This window comes from Ranitomeya variabilis, chromosome 3, assembly GCF_051348905.1.
Source record: "Ranitomeya variabilis isolate aRanVar5 chromosome 3, aRanVar5.hap1, whole genome shotgun sequence".
Taxonomy (NCBI): Eukaryota; Metazoa; Chordata; class Amphibia; order Anura; family Dendrobatidae; genus Ranitomeya; species Ranitomeya variabilis.
This window is the reverse complement of record NC_135234.1, coordinates 411,230,902-411,244,348: the sequence shown is the minus strand read 5'-3', so window position 1 is coordinate 411,244,348 and position 13,447 is coordinate 411,230,902.

The window sequence follows — 13,447 nt, the reverse complement described above, 5'->3', positions numbered from 1 at the left end:
GGTACTTTCCGTAAGCACAGCAGGGAAGGACTACAACACATAGCGCTAAGAAGGAAGGCACCGATTTCCACCTGTGAAGTGAACTCTGGAGGTGCCATTGGACCGGCCGGACTTGCGCAGCCTGGTGAACCGTATTCTGGACTGAGGACTCAGAGATCTCCAGTAAAGAGGTAAAGAGACTGCAACCTGGTGTCCTCGTTATTTACCGCGACCTGCACCCCACAACTGCACCGTTACAACACTACCACCTACATTTATTACTGTACGCCCCTCAGCAGGGTCACGGACCGGGCCTAGCCACCGTGACAACCCCAGAGCAGAGACTCACAGGCCCGGTACCGGGTACCCCTCGGCCCTGCGGCAGTGGGGGCGCTACACATGGACCCCCATTGGGTAGTCATGCCCCTGAAACCTTTATAGGCTTCATCGACAAGACTTTTCAAATGCTTTGGTCCGACATGGATAAAAGGCGCTGACACTACCATCCTAATCTCACTCGATCAACAAGCCCTTAAGTCCTTAAGGGATGACGAGAATTTAATTATAAAGCCAGCCAACAAGGGCGGCACTATAGTTATGAACAAAATGGACTATGTAACTGAGATTTATAGACAACGAGGCAATGATACAATCTATCAACTCCTGCCTCATGATCCTACATACAAAACTAGCTGCCTAATTACTGGCATTCTGAATACAAATCTTGCCAAAGGAGTAATTGACCAAGAGACTCGTGATTTTCTCTTCAATAAATATTCCATCACTCCTGTCCTCTACATACTCCTCAAAATCAATAAAAACCTTGAACACCCACCAGGCCGTCCATTGTTTGCATCAACCGACTCATTACTTTCACCCATCTCCATCTTTCTTGAAAAAATTTGAATTCCATTAATTAAAAATAGCCGTTCTTTTCTATTGGACACAGATATTTTTTTTAAGTGATTAGAGATCTGAAGTAAATGCATCCTGATGCAATTCTGGTAACCTTTGATGTAAACAACCTCTATACATTTATCCCTCATGCCCAAGGCTTCATGATCTCTTGTCAAAATCACACGTTCATCCTGAAATCTCTGAGTTTTTCATCAAACTACTTACAAAAATTCTCACTAAAAATTACTTTCTTTTCCAGGATACATTTTACCTTCAAGTCAAAGGCACAGCTATGGGCTCTAATGTGACCCCCCATATGCTAATTGTTACATATCTGCAAATTTGTTGTCTATCGCAATGTTCTGTACCAAACACTCTCTACTGTGGAGACGGTATATTGACGACATTTTTTACATATGGGGGCCCATTGGAGTCCCTTAATACCTTCTTTGAATTCCTCAACTCCTCTTGGAGCAATTTGACCTTCAGTATGACTAACAGCCCTCACAAAAACAATTTTTTAGATACATTGATTCTCAAGGACACTCATGGCAATTTGATATATGACATTTATACTAAACTTACTGACCACAATAGTCTATTACAATTTCAAAGCCTCCATCCTCCTTCTATGATTCAGTCTATCAACAAGTCACAATTTCACCTCGTGAGATAGCTTGTCAGCAACTCCCCATTAAAGGATAAGAGTTTAGAAGAAATGAGTAGAAAATTTTGGAGAGAGGTTATCCCCCTCTGCTTCATTTAGGAGAGGACTTCGGAAAGCCTGATTGTTGAGATTCAAAGTCCAGTTCTCGGGATTACTCTGGATAATTTCAGATTCTGGAAATACCCCTCTTATATAATTGGAGTAACACATTTTAGAGAGCTGGTGCAGCATGAGAAAAGTTTTGAAGTCCAGAGTGGGAAGATTGCATTATGGAGGATGTCAGAACATTGAGCATGAGAAAAGTGGTTTACCAACTGTAAGGAGATGCAGCATTGTGAAGACCTTTATGGATGGGAGTGATCTGCTTATATTGCCTCCCGACATAAATGGCAACCACTGCAGAGAACAATGCAGGCAAAGGATGGAGACCTCAGCTTAGTGGTTGGACAGAAACTTGAGCCTGGGTTCTGCATCTAGGGTTGAGGGGGAGAGTTTTGTAATGAGAAAACAGATTAGCAGTATCTTGCAGAATCAATAGGAGAATGAATCAGAGCAACCAGACGAGTTTTTGCAGTTTCCACTGTAGCAAAAGGGCGGATTCTGCAAATGTTTTCGGAGAGTGTTTGTATATAAGGAATAAAGGAAAGGTTTGAAAATATTGCTATTGTGAATTGTTACATGTGTATTTTGTGGTATAAACAAATGAACCGATTTTGGCTAAAAAAAAATGTAACAGACATAACTATTTCTTCACATTGTTACTTCCCTTCCAAGCAACTTAGAGGGAAACAGTGACTGAAGCTTAAAATCATACAATAGTATGGTCTCCTCTATGATGCTGCTCGGCAGAGTTCAGTGACACCATATAACTAGAATCTGTCTCTCCAACCAACACTGCAGAAAGAAAACAGTCACAGAGAAATGGTGCTTGGTTAGGTAAGTATGGATTTTTTTTATTTTCTACAAGCCACTCGTGGCATAAACCAGAGCAATATTCCAGGTGACTATAGAGTTCTGCTTGATAGGGCACTTGTAACTTCCATTTTGGCTCACGCTGACATGTAGACCATAAAAATAGCAGCTCCTCAGTATTTCTGTCTCTAATAAATGTACAATACCTTCACAACTTATTTTGCCCTTATACACCTTGTCCATGGAAAGTATTTGTAAATAAAGGACTAAAGGTTTTTATGACACGATAAATGGAGTGTTGCTGCTTTTTTCTTCATTCTTGGATTACTACATGTGTGTTTCTTCAAGCAAGCACCTTCATCACCGTGATCTCACCCAGTAAGTTGTGGCTCACTCAGAGTCCACCTACTCCACCAGTAAGTAGACTGTTTCTTAGTGTCATTCTACTTTTCTCTTTTGATTTACCTGTATATAAATGAAGTGATATGAGTTTGCTGCGTGTTAAATCCTGGGGCACAATCCAATGTATTCATGAGTTAGGAAAGCACCTTGCCCCAGTAAGTTGACCGTTCTTCTCGAATCTGCTGAGAACATTTTTGCCAGCTAGCTGATGTCATCGAGGGTTTCTGTCGTCTGTCCAATGTACGCACCCCAACTTTCAAGAGAAGTGCTGTACAAGCTTCCACTCTAGTCTTCTGAGATTTCAGAAACAAAAGTGCGATAAGTGGGAGGGAACAAGGTTTGAGGTCGGATAGAGGCTGAAAGGAAGACACCTGTATGAAGGAGACCACCAAATTTTCTTAATACACAAGAACGTTTTTACCACCAAGGATATACTAATAAATGTCGGTCATTGCCATGCTCTGCATGCGATTATGAATAGATTGGGTGCCAAAATGTTGGTGACAGGTTCCATTTACCCTAAAATGTGCCGATACAGTTTTGATAGCAGTCGGCCAGTTGCACATTCAGCCTAAAACTCTTCCTCACCATACACATGCACTCTAGACTGTGTTTTCATTGGGAAGAGCCTGCTACCAAACCACTCAGATGGTGGCTTATCTCCATCAGGAACAACTGATTGGACATGTTCAAATTACATTTTTATGGTCCTTGTTCCCCAAAAAATCTGGGGAAAGTCGGACACTTCTATAAGCATTTTATGTGGTATCCTGGCAATTAATGTCATCCTAGCAGTTAGTCCTGCTACCATCTCAGCATTTATAACCTAATTCAATGGATAGGCAATAGACGTTTCAAGCTAGAATACCCCACTCATATATGCTTTTGTGGGGGCTGAAGCACTGCTTTTATAACACAAAGACCAATTCCTTCTATAAAGTCTAAATACACCATACTGGCTGTCTGCAACTCCTACAATAATTTTTCCAACACTCCTTGAAAGACATGGTCCCCTTTAATCTTCTCTATTAGCAAACACATCTAGCTGCTTGAAAGGGGGCCATACAGGTTAGATGACAGCCCAGCACCCAGACATTCCTTCTAGGCTCAATAAGGATGCACACTTAGATCAGCCTAAAATACATGTTTACAAAGTGAGAAGACACATATGGCAAGCTTATCCATTCTTACATCCGGAAAGTTGAATCTTTTCCCCCTACAACATTGGAGGCGTATTATGGTGGCCCTAGATACAGTACAATAGACAGTTGGCTAATGCTGCCCAAATCTGCAAGTTAAGCTTAGATCAACATATATCAATACAGTAATGTGTATGGCCTTTTATAATCATCTGGCTAGACAAGTAACTTTTTTCTATTTCAGAAAAGAATGATGTTAGACATTGAACAATTCCAGACAAGAAACAAAAGATATTCCTTTGCACCTGAAGTGAATTTACTGTTTGAGTCTCAAACCATCCATGTGACTTTTGCCACATGGAACACCTAGGATCCCTTGTGGACAGTTTCATAGACAAGACAAATCGAATATTTGCTGAAGAAAAAGGGGAGCATTCTTTAACAAACTTAGGAAATCCAATAGAAGGATCCAAGACACCAGACTTATTCCTCAGTGAAATTACTCTGAGTGAAGCCATATTCAGACATTAATGATTTTTCTTGTACATAGAAAAAAAACGAACAGATTGATTTTCATTCTTGTTCTGGATCAGATTTTCATTCGTGTTTGGTCAGTCTTTACATTTTTTCAAATGGATTGCACAAGGATGACGTCTAAGTGCTGTCTCATTCTTTCTTAGACCAATAGACTTTCATGCCAAGTTTGACTCAGATCAAAATCAAACACATCTTTGTATTTTGGTGTAAATCAGTTGGTCCACAAAAATATGCGAACATGGGAACGACATCATAGACTATACTGGGTAAGGCTTCTATCCATGAAGAACATGAATGGAACTTGTAGATGAAAAACTGATGTTTAAATGAGCTCTAAGGCTGGGATCACACATACGCGAGATACGGCTGAGTCTCGCAGGTGAAATCCCTCCTCTGGCGCCGGCACTCCGGAGCGGAGCGTGCAGCCGCACAGCAATACATGGAGCTGCACGCTCCGCTCCCAAGTGCCGGCGCCAGAGGAGGGATTTCACCTGCAAGACTCGGCCTTATCTCGCGTATGTGGGATCCCGGCCTAAGAGAGATAATCGCCCCAAGACAAACACAGACCTGAAGGAGTTAAACCAATAATAGAACTATTTCTTTAGGGGATGTTTTGTTTTGTTCCTAATGATACAATCTGATCCTCCGTTTGAACATAATATATGTATAGGAGTGCAAATATTCTGATTGTGATGTCTTAAGCTAAGGCTTAAGCTTATGGAAGGTCATCAACTCAGAGAAAATTAGCTGTTTACCACATGTTACTAAACTAATGTGTTACTAATAGAGATGAGCCACCTCCCTAGTGTTCGGGTTCGGTTCGTCGAACAGGGACGTGTTCGACGAACTGTTCGTCGAACGTTCGACGAACACCGTCGAACCCCATTGAAACCAATGGCAGGCAAACACAAACACATACAAACACATGGAAAACACATAGAAAACACCTTAAAAGGTGTCCAAAAGCTGACAAACTGCTCAGAAGACACAACAAACACATGGAAAAGTCACAACTACATATAGTCATGTGAAAAAAAAAGGTGGAGGAATAAAAGGAGGAGGAGACACAGATATAGGCATGTCATGCCCTTCTAAAATCAAGAAAGGCTGGAGTAAAAATCTAAACTCACTCTACGAACACCCAGACGTCTTGACAAAAAAAAAATCTTTCGGTAGAATGGCGGCCGGTCCATTCAGAACACTTTCCTTAGAAGACGTAGTGGTATCCCCCTTGGGAGTTGTGTCAAAAAATGAACCGAATACATTCAGACTAATCCACCATTTGTCATATCCAAGGGGCAGGTCAGTACACGACAAAATCGACGCGGAACCAAGTACAGTACTATGTACTGTACCTCCTTTGACGAGGCAATCAGGCGGGTCAAGAAGTTGGTAAGGGGCACCCTAATGGCCAAAACAGACATTGAGGGGGCGTTCCGGTAACTACCTGTGCCTCTGAATAGTGTCCTCCCATTGGGCTGCTTCTGTGAAGGAGCATACTACATAGATCGCTGTTTGCCCATGGGGTGCTCCATATCCTGCTCACTATTTGAGGCGTTTAGTTGCTTCCTCGAATGTGTCATCATGGACGTTTGTAAGGCGGCACATATTATCCATTACCTCGACAACCTCTTATGCCTGGGCCCAAAAGATTCGCCACAGTGTGAAAACACGCGGTAGTCCATCTGTGAGAAGGAGAGAACTGGAGGGAGAGTGGACACCCCAGAGCCGAGGGGTTAGATTGAGAAAGAAAAAAGGCGGTGTAGCTTGCTTCATGGGTGGGGTACTCTGCTGAGTGGCAGAAATTGCTACTAGGCCCAAAAGGATTTCCTGGGCCAGATGCCGTTACAAAATAGTAGTTAGGTAAACAGGCGGTGTAGCTTGCTTTATGGGTGGGGTACGCTGCTGAGTAGCACTAAATTCTACTAGGCCCAAAAGGATTTCCTGGGCTAGATGCCGTTAAAAAATAGTACTTAGGTAAACAGGCGGTGTAGCTTGCTTCATGGTTGGGGTACGCTGCTGAGTAGCACCAAATTCTACTAGGCCCAAAAGAATTTCCTGGGCTAGATGCCGTTAAAAAATAGTACTTAGGTAAACAGGCGGTGTAGCTTGCTTCATGGGTGGGGTACGCTGCTGAGTAGCACCAAATTCTACTAGGCCCATAAGGATTTCCTGGTCTAGATGCCGTTACAAAATAGTAGTTAGGTAAACAGGCGGTGTAGCTTGCTTCATGGGTGAAGTACGCTGCTGAGTAGCACCAAATTCTACTAGGCCCAAAAGGATTTCCTGGGCCAGATGCCATTAAAAAATAGTACTTAGGTAAACAGGCGGTGTAGCTTGCTTCATGGGTGGGGTACTGTGCTGAGTAGCACAAAATGCTATTAGGTACAAAACGATTTCCTGGGCTAGATGCAGTTAAAAATTAGTAATTAGATCAACAGGCGGTGTAGCTTCATGCGTGGGGTACGCTGCTGAGTAGCACTAAATTCTACTAGGCTCAAAAGGATTTCCTGGGCCAGATGCCGTTACAAAATAGTAGTTAGGTAAACAGGTGGTGTAGCTTGCTTCATGGGTGGGGTACGCTGCTGAGTAGCACCAAATTCTAGGCCCAAAAGGATTTCCTGGGTCAGATGCCGTTAAAAATAGTACTTAGGTAAACAGGCGGTGTAGCTTGCTTCATGGGTGGGGTATGCTGCTGAGTAGCACTAAATTCTACTAGGCCCAAAAGGATTTTCTGGGCCAGATGCCGTTAAAAATAGTACTTAGGTAAACAGGCGGTGGGTGGCTGAGTGTCACGGCGCCACTCAGCGCCGCCGCTCCTGCCGCCCCACCTGCCGCTCCACCCCCTGTTCGCCGGCATACTTACCTGACCCGGCGCGCTCCTGCGGTGCGCGCGCCTTCCGGTCTCTTCTCCAGTCTCGCCGCCGGTCCCTGGCTCCCATTGGGTGCGCGTGCGCACTCCTCTCTCCAACTCCTTCCACGCACGCGCACTTCCTCTGCTCTACTGATGCTCCCTTCCTCCTCTCTCTGACCCTGGAGGACCCTGACCCGGAAGTCCTTCTGCGTCTCTCCTATTTAAGGTAACTCCTTCCTCTGCTCCATGCCTGATTGTCATTTGTCCTCATTTGACCCAGGTCCCTCTGTGCCTTGATCTGTCCTGTGCATTCACCATTCCTTGCTCTGTCCTGTGCGTTCATCATACCTTGCCTGTCCTGTGTTTCCACCATACCCTGCCTACCCTGTGTTCCCGCCATAACCTGTCTGTCCAGTGTTTCTGCCATACTCTGCCTGTCCAGTGTTCCCGCCATAACCTGCCTGTCTTGTGTTTCCGCCATACCCTGCCTGTCCTGTTTTCCCACCATATCCAGTCTGTCCTGAGTGTCCGCCATACCCTGCCTATTCTTTGTCTCGGTCATTGCCAGTCAGTCCTGTGTCTCCGTTATAGCCAGTTCTGCGTCTTTTCCGCTCTTACTTCCTGTCCCCGGGTATCAGCTTCTTCGGCAATAGTCTCCCTCGGGCCTGCCCCTAACGCTCCCTGTATTGGGGGTGGTCTACCTGGCCAGCTCGCCCTTGGGAGGTTCGTTGTCGTGGTTCTGTGGGTTCACCTTAGGAGTTCCAAAAGAGCTGACAGTACAATCAGGCCATGGACCACGCTGGTACCCCGACTCCAACCCAAAAGGAACTACTGTTTCTCTGAGAGAACCAGTCTAGGATCATGTCCTTCTTAAAATCCATGGAGTCCCGTCTCTCGTCTCTGCAGGCCTCCGACCCTGGGAGCACTCTGCATCTGGCAGGTCTCCAACAGGAGCTTGCTCAGCAGTGTGACACCCAAACTCACATCCTTAATTTTATGGCTTCAGTGGATGATCGCCTTCATGTCCTCCAGTCTCCTGCTCCTGTTTCCTGTCAGTCCTCGGTCCCTCACCCACCGCCTCGCCTGGCTAAACCACCTCGTTACAGTGGGGATCCAAAATTATGTAGGGGGTTTCTGAACCAGTGCCAACTCCATTTTGAGTTGCTCCCTATGCAGTACCCTACTGATCGAGCAAAGGTGGCCTTTGTAATTTCCGACTTAAAGGGAGAGGCTTTAGCTTGGGTAAACCCCCTCTGGGAGCGAGGTGACCCTCTTCTCTCTCAATTATCCGTCTTTTTAGATACTTTTCGTAAAGTATTCAACGAACCGGGTCGTTTGGCCTCTACCACCGAGTCTCTTTTTAACCTTCATCAGGGTTCTTTGTCTGTGGGTCAATACGCCATTCGGTTTCGCACACTTTCATCTGAGTTAGGATGGAACAATGAGGCATTGGTGGGAGCCTTTTGGCGAGGTCTCTCATCTCGAATTAAGGACGAATTGGCAGGTCAGGATACTCCGACTACCTTGGAAGATCTAATATCCCTGGCAACCTGCATAGATTTACGCTTCCAAGAGCGTACCCGAGAATCCGCTAGGGAAAGGAGAGTTCCTCGTCTTCCTTCGGCTACTCTGTGTCCTTCCCGTCCGTCTCCTGTGACGACTTCTGCTGTTTCTATCCCAGAGCCCATGCAGGTGGATCGTCTCAAACCGGCGGAACAGCGTCGGAAGGAGAGACTGGCTCAAGGTCTCTGTTTATATTGTGGCAGTGCAGCTCATCTTTTGCGTTCCTGTCCTTTGAGGCCGGGAAATGCCTCAACCTAGGACAGATAAGAGAGGTCTCCCTAGGTACCCCTGAACCCTCTCAACCCCTCACTCTTTCAGTTCTTTTGCATCTGGGTAATAAGCGTTTTTCTGATTTTGCTTACATAGATTCTGGGGCGGTCGGGAATTTCATCCAACTCGAGGCAGTTAGGAGGTTGCAGATTCCGGTCAGATCCCTGGAGACTCCTCGACAGATTGCGTCGGTCGATGGTCAACCTCTGCGGGAGTCCATTACCTTGGTTACAGAAGAGTTGGAACTCCAAATTGGAATCCTGCATCGGGAGAAGATCGTCTTCTATGTGCTGCCCTCCTTGTCCCATACTATTTTGCTTGGTCTTCCTTGGTTGAGGACTCACGAGCCTTGTTTTGACTGGCGGTCTGGTGAAATCCTGTGCTGGGGACTCTTCTGTCAGAGTAACTGCCTGCTTCCTGTTCAGCCACGAAAACCACCCCGTCCAAGTTCTGTGCCTGCCAATTTACCTTCCTCATACTTGTCTTTCTTGGATGTCTTCGACAAGAAAGAAGCAGAGATGCTGCCTCCACATCGGCCGTACGACTGCCCAATCGATCTTGTACCTGGCTCCATCCCGGGGTCGTATCTATCCGTTGTCTCCAACCGAGACCCAGGCCATGACTGAATATGTCCAGGAGAATTTGGCAAAAGGCTTTATTCGCAAGTCCTCCTCTCCTGCTGGTGCTGTTTTTTTCTTCGTAAAGAAGAAGGATGGATCCGTCCATCCATGTATTGACTACCGAGGCCTCAACAATCTCACGATCAAAAACAAGTATCCTCTACCTCTTATTCCAGAGCTGTTCGATCGCCTTAGGGGAGCACAAATTTTCACGAAATTAGACCTTCGCGGAGCTTACAACCTAATCCGTATTCATTCTGGAGACGAGTGGAAAACTGCCTTTAATACCCGAGACGGCCACTATGAGTATCTTGTAATGCCTTTTGGCCTGTGTAATGCTCCAGCGGTGTTCCACGAATTCGTGAATGATGTCTTCCGGGATCTACTGTACACCTGCATGGTGGTGTATTTAAACGACATTCTTGTGTTTTCCTCGTATTTTGCTTTCCAAAGGAGAGATGTCCGCCAAGTCCTATCTCGTCTTAGACAGAATCTTTATGCCAAACTCGAGAAGTGTGTCTTTGAACAATCTTCGTTACCGTTTCTCGGCTATGTCATCTCTGACTCAGGCTTACGGATGGATCCGGATAAAGTGTCTGCCGTTCTTAACTGGCCAAGTCCTCAAGGGGTAAAGGCAATTCAACGCTTTCTCGGGTTCGCAAACTACTACCGGCAGTTTATTCCACATTTCTCTACTCTGGTCTCCTCAATTTCTACCTTGACTCGCAAAGGGTCTAATCCTCACATTTGGACTTCGGAAGCTGAAGAAGCATTTCGGTCTCTTAAGCAAGCCTTTGCTTTCGCTCCTGTACTTCATCATCCTGAGGTCAACAAGCCTTTCATCCTTGAGGTAGATGCTTCTGCCATTGGCGCTGGCGCGGTACTATCCCAGAGATCATCTTCCGGACAATTGGCTACTTGTGGTTTCTTTTCCAAAATCTTCTCCGTCTCAGAGAGAAACTACGCCATTGGTGACAAAGAACTATTGGCCATCAAGTTGGCACTGGAGGAGTGGCGGTATTTGCTGGAGGGAGCTGTTCACCCTTTCAAGATCTATACTGACCACAAGAATCTGGAATACATCCGTTCTGCGCAGAGACTAAATCCCCGGCAGGCCAGATGGTCATTATTCTTTGCCCGCTTTGACTTTGAATTACATTTCCGTCCTGGCATCAAAAACTTTAAAGCTGATGCCTTGTCCAGATCTTTTCTTGCATCCGATGTAGAAGAAGAACCTTCACATATCATGGATCCCAGCAAGATCATTCTTGTAGCTCCGATCAGCATGTCTTCTTTACCTCCAGGTAAGACCTTCGTCCAGGCTAACAAGAGGTCTCGAGTTCTATGTTGGGGTCATGCCTCCAAATTAGCGGGCCATGTAGGGTACAAGAAGACACTCGCTCTCATCACACGCTATTATTGGTGGCCGTCTCTTCTTCAAGACGTCCGAAGTTTTGTCGCCTCTTGTCCTTCTTGTGCAAGGAGCAAGGTTCCTAGACATTTACCCTCTGGTCTCTTGCATCCGCTTCCAGTTCCTTCGGCTCCCTGGCAATACATCGCCATAGATTTTATTACGGATCTTCCTCGCTCTTCTGGACATTCGGTCATCGATTCTGGTGCGCTCTATGCAAGCTGATGAATGTTACTTTGGATTTCTCTACTGCTTACCATCCACAGTCCAACGGACAAGCTAAGTGCACTAACCAAATTCTAATGACTTATCTCCGTCATTTTTCCAACAGTCATCATAATAACTGGTCTGATTTGCTTCTGTGGGCCGAGTTCACGTACAATAACCGTATCAATGACTCTTCGTCCAAATCTCCCTTCTTCATCGTTTATGGACAACATCCTGGAGTTGCTCTGCCGGTGCTTCCTGTCTTGGGTGTGCCAGCGGCCGATCTTCTGTCCGAGGAGTTCTCCAGGGTCTGGCAGGAGACCAAAATTGCTCTTGAACAGGCTCAGGTCAGGATTAAGAGACATGCCCATAAAAGACGCCTGGATCCTCCGTCATATCAGCCAGGTGATAACGTCTGGTTGTCTTCCAGGTTCATTCGTCTTAAAATTCCTTTGTATAAATTGGGTCCTCGGTACATTGGTCCTTTCGAGATTTTGGCTCGTATTAACGACGTTGCCTACAAATTGAAATTGCCCGCTCGTTTTCTCCTACACCGGGGTATGATACTTTCACCTCGGTTAAGGATTTGCACATCTTTGCCAGATCATTGTTATTCAAAAGGCATTTTTACAATGACGAATTTCAACGTCTTTTCCCCACAGAAGAGGAGCAGGAAGCGGTAAGAATCTTGGAGGAGCTGGCTCTTGAACATGAAAATAACGGAGGTAAGATCCCTCCATGTATTCGACCACATTCTCAGAAATTCCCCCCCTTCACCTCCTGTCCCAGCATCGATTTGTTTGTACGGGTGGTGACTGAGGATTTGCAGTTAATACCTAAATTTGGGGGTAGGGATAATTTGACTAGGGAAGAGAGAGTACGGCTTAGGGCTCTCCAGAACCTTCCTGATGTAGTGCTTAAGCCGGCCCATAAGGGGGGCAACGTCGTGGTCTGGCCCACATCTATGTATGAAGGGGAGGCATTCCGTCAATTAAATAATGCCATAAATTATAAGAAACTGACGTATAACCCCATCTCCGCATATGTTGCCAAACTGGAGATTATTCTCAAAAGGGGCGGTCGACCACGACGTTGTCACCAGGGATCTGGCTTTGGCACTACAAGTGAAGGAACCCACCATCCCTACACTATACCTCCTACCCAAAATCCATAAGGGCGTAAGTCCACCACCTGGCAGACCAATCGTGTCTGGGAGGGGGAATTTTCTCAAAAAATAAACAAGTGGATTGATTTCTACTTGCAGCCCTTAGTATCCAATCTCCCTTCCTTCCTCAAAGATACCGGGGACCTACTGCGCAGGGTTGACGGTCTGTGTTTTGAGGGTGATACTCTTCTGGCTTCCGTGGATGTTGAGTCCCTCTATACCAACATCCGGCACTCCGATGGCCTTCGGGCAGTTAGCTATTTTCTGGGTATGTCCAATCTCTCGTTACCCTTGAGGGACCTCATCCTGGAGCTACTTGAGTTCACCCTCACTCACAACTTTTTTCTCTTTAATGGATCCTTCTACCTACAGCTCCAGGGTACAGCCATGGGAGCGGCCTTTGCGCCATCCTATGCCAACCTGTTCCTGGGGCTGTGGGAGAGGGATCTTTTCCTGTCAGACGAACAGGGATTGATGGAGCGTGTCCTTTTATGGACACGCTACATTGATGATATCTTCTTCGTCTGGCAGGGCACGGCCGTTGACCTTGCCCAGTTTGTATCTGTATTGAATAACAATGATCAAAACATACGACTTACCCCGGTGTGGGATGGTGAGAGGATAGATTTCCTTGATGTTACCATCCACAAGGATGAATTTGGTCTTTTACAGACGGATATTTTTAGGAAGCAGACTGCTACCAATACTTTGTTGCATGCCACCTCCTGCCACCCGCACTATATGATTAGAGCAGTCCCAGTGGGGCAGTTCCTCCGACTTCGTCGGATTTGTTCCACTGATGCAGATTTTGAGGTGAGGGCGGA